Source organism: Lygodium microphyllum, chromosome 27 (assembly GCF_053477565.2).
Source record: "Lygodium microphyllum isolate KBCC chromosome 27, Lygodium_microphyllum_v1.1.10, whole genome shotgun sequence".
In the NCBI taxonomy this organism is placed as follows: Eukaryota; Viridiplantae; Streptophyta; class Polypodiopsida; order Schizaeales; family Lygodiaceae; genus Lygodium; species Lygodium microphyllum.
In genome coordinates this window covers 79,472,750-79,480,859 of record NC_141161.1, presented here as the reverse complement: position 1 = coordinate 79,480,859, position 8,110 = coordinate 79,472,750, and positions in this window count along the sequence as shown.

Here is an 8,110-nt window from a genome sequence, read left to right as displayed (position 1 = left end):
AGCTACCGGAGTGCGCGGGAGAGGAGGTAACTCAATCGGCATGGAGGTAAGCTCACTACACTCATGGATAGGTAGCACGTCGACTATATGAGAGGTAGCCATTAGTGCTTGGCTTGGAACGCTTGAAGCAATAAGCGGTCCGTGGGTCTTGGCGGTTGAGCGTGAGCTCCCACAAGCATATGTAAGCAAGGCACCCACAAATAGCAAAAGATTTGCCAATGACCTATTTGAAGAGTTTCCTCAATAGTCTAAGTTGATTCCCTCATAGATGAAAGGTATAAAGTTTAATTGAGGAAGAGAGTAGTGAGATGTTGAGAAAATTAGACAAATTTGCAAAGCTTTAGTACAATCCCTGGTCCTATCATTGGTGTCTTTCTAAGTAATACCAAGCACTTATAAATGAATAAGAGCAACTAAGATGCCCTTGTAAATAAATAAGATGACATATTAAAAATGAAGAAAAACTATGCACACCAAGATTGCATTAAGAGGGAAAAAGAAGAAATGTAGAATATTATTTAAGCTTATTAATTATGTAAATTTGGACTTACATAATTGCATGTAGCACTTGAGATTTGATCTAGTGACTACAAATACCAAGAACAAGGGACAAGTTTATAGGGGACCAAGCTTGAAGTCACCCAAAGGAAAAGGAATCAATCACTTTAAGACAATGTCCCACAGAAGCAATCAAGGCCCATAAACTAAAACCAACCTTGCAACTCCTTCGAGTGAAGAGCACCTTGACAATTCACCTCACCTAAAGTTGAAATTCTTCAATGATAGATTCTCAACTAGCTCTAAAATATTCATCCACAACATTCATAGTGAGCTTGGTTCTTCTTAAATATAATTCCATCATCAAAGTTTTCCAACTCAAATCATTGTCATGATAGCCTTCCTTATATTGTTTACACTCATAGGCATATAATTTAGTTTGAAAGCCAAAATGTGCAACCCTCATCATCCTTTGTACTTTGAGCCCAATGCAAGAAAAGTAAAGAGATTGATACATTGATGCTTCACCTCACTTCAAAAAAGAAAATTAAAAAAATAAATAAAAATAAGGAAAAAGAATACACATGCACATACACCTATGTTGCACCTAGAGGTTCTCAAGTTAGAGAGGTTTGATGGCCTTGGTTGACTAGCTCCATAGTCTAACCACATATGCTCCCCCCCCCCCCCCCCCCCCCCCCCCCAATCACTTACTTACAAATGCTTAGGGCACATAAAGGACATGACGTGCCTAGGAAGCTCTGGCTTGTGAGTGTTAGACATGATCCTTGAATAACCTACACCCTAGTTTGACTTTTTCAATGCCAAAAGGACAAATATACAAATGGCAAGGCAGAATAGCCCTTCATAGTGAGAGCATCTCTAACTACACCTTAACTAGTGCTTGAGTCACAATGGAGACATACATTTTGTAAATGGTTAAAGCTTAAATAATCATACACTTTGTAAATGGAGACATACCTATGTAAGCATATGCATCCACATATTATTTGGATTGTACTTATACACGAATTGGGTCCTCAAGTGTAAGACATGCCTAGGGAGTCATTGTTTGCCTAGCATTAGATCCATCTCCCAATCCAATGATATATGTCTTATGCATAGAAGACTAGTACTCCCCTTAGGAAGTTGCTAACGGTATTTTGAGATGGTAGCAAAAGCGCAAGTGTTCAACACTTTTTGTGGAGCTTCAATGTATTATTTTGGGTACTTTTGTATTATTTTGTACTCATGGACATCATCATATTATCATGGATGTATTATTTTGTGAGAGCAGGACTTGCTCTCATGCACATTGTATTTATCTCCCTTAGTTGTATTTAGGCTAAGGTTAAAGCATGCTTCAAGGATTGACCGACCTAGAGCCCACTAAGTGGGTAGAATGCCCAACAGAGAGTGCAAACCCTAATCCACAGTTGTGGAAACCCTAAACTCAAAACACAAAAGGGACGCAAACCCTAAATGCAAAATGCAAACCCTAACCCTAACCTTAATTATTGGTCTATATAAGGGTGGGAGGTCTCACTTGTATTCACCCTTTTGGCACATCCATGCTGCGGAAGCTCTATTAGTGTGACTACTCAAGCTTTTTATTATATCTTTCCATTCTATCATCTTGCTTCCATTGTGTTGAGAGTGACTAAGAGGGAGAGAGTGAGAGGTGTGTTGAGCGAGGGGCTGAGGGAAGATGAAGCTCTTTGCCATCATCTTGCTTTTCTCGTCATCTGTACTAGCTCTTTGACTCGTTGGTGTGCTCAGTGGTGGATGCAAAGGAGTGACGACATTGGATCGTATTGATCGTGGTCGTGGAACCATCTTCAAGCCTTCGAGTTATCAAATGCAAGAAGGTAAGTTAGGTGAGTTCACTACAACTCGAGCTAGTCTTGTGTTCTTACTTTCTTGGGTTAGAGAGGAGGTTGCTCAGTTAGTTAGAGTGGAGTGTTGAGAGACAAGGTGAGAGATTGTCGCCAACGTGAGCTGCAATTTTTGAAACAATAGAAGTCTGTTCAAAGTCTCGATTGTTGATGCGTTTGGCTCAACATTTTGGTTCTGTTGTCAGAACCTAGGACGGTGCAACTGCCGAGGTTCTCACACTCCTACTATGTGGCAGAATAGGAGGCTTATGCATGGGCATGGATGGGAGGCTAGCATTACGAAACCCATGCAGCTAGGTTAGGAAGGCCAAATCGGAAGGAACTAGTTCGTTGGATTGAGATTGTGAAGATAGGCATTGTTAGGATAGGAAAAAACACAAAACACAAACTATTTAAAAAAACACACACAAAAAACTCAAAACTCAAAACGCAAAACTCAAAAACCTTCTTGGGTTGGACAACCCATGTGGCAACATTGCGAATGATGATTTTTTTTTTGCTTGCCCTTGTGGTCAATTGCATATGTATTCATGATTGACAACTAACCAAATGCATAGCTCACTCTTATGGTTATCTTTTGAAGCTTTTGTGTTATCGATGTGCTAAGGAAGCCCAACCCCTACACACTCCACACCCCATTCCCACTCTTTACCCACCCCCTTTTCACATGTCACTTACCTTAACACACACTAAACACTAACCAGTTCACTCTCACCCACAACCATTACCCTAACTCACATACTCCTATTTTTCTTTCACATCCAAATCCTAACTCCCACAAAACCCTAACTCCCACACATCCATCCATCTCATTCCCACACATGAGTACTCATTTCCAAACATCAAACCCTAAAACCTCACTCCACACTAAGCCACTTCCATAGATCACTTGCACACATAGATCACTCGCACACATAGATCACCCGTACACATAGGAGTTCACTTGTATACATAGATCACTCGCACACATTAGTTCACTCATACACATAGATCACTTGCACACATTGGAATTCACCCACACACATAGGAGTTCACTTGCATACATAGATCACTCGTACACATAGGAGTTCACTCGCACATATAGGAGTTCACTTGCACACATAGATCACTCACATACTTAGGAGATCACTCACACACATAGGAGTTCACTTGCACACATAGATCACTCGCAGACACATTAGTTCACTTGCACACATAGGAGATCAGTTGCACACATAAGAGTTCACTCGCACACATAGGAGTTCATTTGCATACATAGGAGTTCACTCGCACACATAGAAGTTCACTTGCACACATAGATCACTCTCACACTCCTCCACACACATTCCTTCTTATTGTATCTAGGCCATCTAGACATCTTGTTTTGTCTACGTTTGCACAATCACCTCTAGGAGCCTTGTCTTTGCCTCTTGCATTAGGTTGGTCTTGATATTTTTCCATCTTTGTTATGAAAGTGTGGCTTTGTGGAATTGCTTGCACAAGTGCACTTTGAATAATGAATTGCTTGCATAAGTGCACTTTGAATTTTGAAGGGAAGAAAGCCTAATTTTGCACACCTCACTCTTGCGAGTTTTTGAATCAAAGTGTTGCACAATGCCTTGATACTTGTAGGTTTTGAAGTCAAGCATTTGAAGTAAATATCTTAATGATTGAAGAACTCAACAAGGAGCTTGTTAAACTAAGTAACCACCTCATCATATTGCAAGGACTTGGCACACATTGCACATATCACCTAGGCAACCTTGGCAACACACATTGGGCTGACATTACCTTAAGTCATTTAGGATCATAGTGCATAACCACAACTGTCACTTTCACATCTACATATCGGACACACTGTAAGTCATTTGGGGGAAAATCATCTGTTAAAATATGCAGGATCTAAAGCATGGCTATGGCAGCTTGTAAGCACAGACTAAACTCATGATGACATTGACTAAAGACCACAACTGTTACACAAGTGAATTAGGTTCCAAGATGGAAGCTTGGACTCATGAACACAATCTTGTGTAGGACTGATAAGTACAAGACTGTCACTAACTGATAAAGAAAAGCATCATCATGTATTCATTCATCTATCAAAAGTGGTAGTCAAGTACACTGCCTTATAGTTGTTGGATGGGTACAGTTTTCCCTTTCTGTGCATATGGGATTCCTGCAGCCTACATATCTTCATCCCAAACTGCCTCATACAAAGAGGCTACATTAGGTGTGATTGCTAATATCTCAACACCCCTCCTCAATCACAACCAGATAGTACAAAGTGTGTAGAGGCTTTAGTGAAAGTAACACCTGCAAAGTGTGGGCACACCATAAATATGGCAAAACACCAGGGGCTGTCGCAGAAAAGGCTAAGTGTGGGTACCACAAACATGATGCTCATCCAGAGGCTATAGCAGGGGCCTTACAGAGGCTGTAGTACAAGGTTACATGAGGAGTTTACGAGCTTATGATAAAGACATTTGGGCTAGGCAATACAAGGCTAAAAAAGTCAGTAAAAAATAGGATCAAGGACTGTGAGGCCCTTATGGTTTTTAGCATTTCTTTTGACATAGATCTTTGATTCATTGTAGTTCTTCTTGTCTAGCTTCCTATACTTGTACTTAACTTTGTTTGCCACTTCAAATTCTTCATGATTTTTTTGCTTCTTCTTCTTTTTATTCTTGTTCTTTTGATCCTCTTGATCTACTTCTTCATTGACTTTGCTTGTAATAGTTGCATCAATCTTTATGTCCATGTCCCCCTCAAGCAAAGGTATCATTGTCTTTGAGGTAGTAGAAATGTCTTCAAAATCTTCAAATAAATTCATCGGTTTCTCTTCAAAACAAGTAGATCCATCCATCCCTACAAGCGGAATAAACAAGTCTTCCATGTAGTTGAATTGAGCAACGAGAGTAATGTTACTCTTCATGAGAAGCATCTTCATAAAAGACTTGATTTTGGTCATTCCCATGATGGAAATCAGCTTCAAATGACTAAGAATAACCATCAATGAGTTGATCTTTGTATGTGTCAAAAGACACAAGCAATGGCAGTGAAGTATCAAAAGATACTAGTTTGAAATTTGATGTTTGTTGCTTGAGTTTGACTTGATGATCTTCAAAAACTCTTCATAGCTTCCCCTCCTTGCTGATTTTGATGGGTGAATACTTGCTGAAAACTGTAGATTAGAGTGGCCTTGGCTTGGTTTAAGTAGCAGGAGAGAGAAAATTAAAGAAAAATGAGCTTGAAGGTAAGTGGCTATGCTGTCATGTCAAAACAGGGACCAATGACTGGTAAATGAGCTCCCACGAGCTCCACAGGATGAATCTGCTCAAAACCTTTAAGATGGAGGATCCTCACTAATGTTCCTAACTCCCCCTAAGAGGGTTTGCACTCATTTTTCCTGAATTGAGAGATCTAAGCCTTCAAAGTGGTCGCTGTCAAAACTACACCCAGATTTGGAAAAATGCAAATGTCGGGCATGGTGTGCATCAATCTCCTTGATTTTTGTACCAACAAGTTGTGCTTTGACCTGAAGAACAACTCTTGAGAAGAAAGCTCGAAGAGATATGGCCTGGATGATGAGATATGGCTGCTCCAACAGAGGTAGGTAGGTGCTGTCCAGAGACACAGTTATGGCAGCGACTCTCTGAAAAGAGGCAATGTTGAAGCTATAGTTGCCCAATCCCAATGATTGAGGTGCCATGAGGAGCTTTGGAAGTAGAGAAACACTTCTCTAGAAGGAAATTCAGAGAGATTTGGCCTATGGAGAGAGATTGGGTCCAGTACTCAAATTGAGCTGAGCTGAGATGGAAAGGAGCTGAGAGGAGTGAAAGGAGAGTTGGGCCATGCTCAGCCGAGCTTTGATGCCATGTTAAAATATGTGGGATCTAGAGCATGGCTATGGCGGCTTGTAAGCATAGACTAAACTCATGATGACATTGACTGAAGACCACAACTGTTACACAAGTGAATTAGGTTCCAAGATGGAAGCTTGGACTCATAAACACAATCTTGTGTAGGATTGACAAGTACAAGACTGACACTAACAGATAAGAAAAGCATCATCATGTATTCATTCATCTATCAAAAGTGGTAGCCAAGTACAATGCTTTATAGTTGTTGGATGTGTACAGTTTTCCCTTTCTGTGCATATGGGATTCTTGCAGCCTGCATGTTTTCATTCCAAACTGCCTCATACAAAGAGGCTACATTAGGTGTGATTGCTAATATCTCAACATCATCCAACCAAGCCACCATCATCATGTGCTCCATTCCAATCATTTACAAGGGCCCAATGAGTAAAATATTATTGACCAAGTTGCCATAAGTCCTAAGCCCCCTTTGAATCATTTTGAACCACATTCAAAGAAACTACCAAGATGCAACAATTGAGTGGAGAAGCCAACCACTGAGCCCATAATTTCACCACTTACACTTAGTGCAATATCATAAGACCAATTGACTAACGAGAGACAAATTAGAAGGATAGGAACTCCAAGAAATGAAGTTGCAAAATCCAAGAAGAACTGACAAGCCTAGAGAGTTGAATGTGAACACCCACACTAAGAACCACACAAGACCATTACAAGAAGAGTTGAAGAGTTTGTCATATGACTATTAAGAGCCTTACACTATGTTGACCTGCCTCATAGTGGAATCGACCTTAGGTCTCGAAGTCCTCAAACTTGACGAGTCAACACAAAACGAGTGAATATTCCCATCCATCTATCCATTCACATGTTGCCAAAGCTAGCAACACAAGAGCCTAGGCCAAAGCTAGCAGACTGGATGGTGATAGATAAATTTCCAAGGGGTGACGTAGATGCATTGAGTGCAGCATTACTCACATGTATCATGACTGCCCAACATGAAAGGTTTCATGTAGTACCCTACCTAGGTCTACCATGCCTAATATATGAAAATGGTCCAAGCCACAAACACTAACCCAGAAGATGAAGAGCTAATCCCTCTTGCATATCTTAGGGTCAGACTAACTGCTAAGCGAGAGCTCATCATTGATGCTCTCATAGACGGAAGTTCAGATTACAACATCTGGACCTACGAGGTATGGATTGAGAACTTGAACTCGTCCCAACCAATGCAGTTATCAAGTCATATGGAGGATTGACTTATTCCCTCTTAGGAAGATGCAAAATTCTCATGACTATTGAGACTGAAAGCATGCCCACAATGTTTATGTGCTTCCAAAACTAGAAGATATGGGAAGGGAAGTCTTGCTTGGAAGACCTTTCAAGTGTACAACCACCTGTATTGTGGACTATGAAGCACACCATATACACCTAAGCTTATGAGACGTGGAGATAGTCACTACTTTTAGTCAAAGGGACCTTGTCTCTTCTTTAGAGAAGGGCAAGAAGCTTGTCTTAGAGTCAGATCAAATGCCTAGATAGGACAACTAGAGAGTTCTTAATTAAATACTCAAGGCACACGAGAACAAGAGAGAACCGCTCAGTAGGAAGCCTCCTGGAACCAAAGGAAAGACCACAACTACTAGAAACACTACCACAACTTCTCAAGCTATTGGGAATAGAACTGCATCTAGAAGGGGAAAAGATTTAGGGCAAGTAATTGAAAGCATCAATGGAGATCTAGCATAAGGCCACGATGGATGCCCAAAGTGTTGCTCCGTGCTCAAGGGTTTTATGCAGGAAATTGTTGGATTTGGTTACCAAAACCACCCACACAAAGCTGCCTCCAATGACCACAAACCA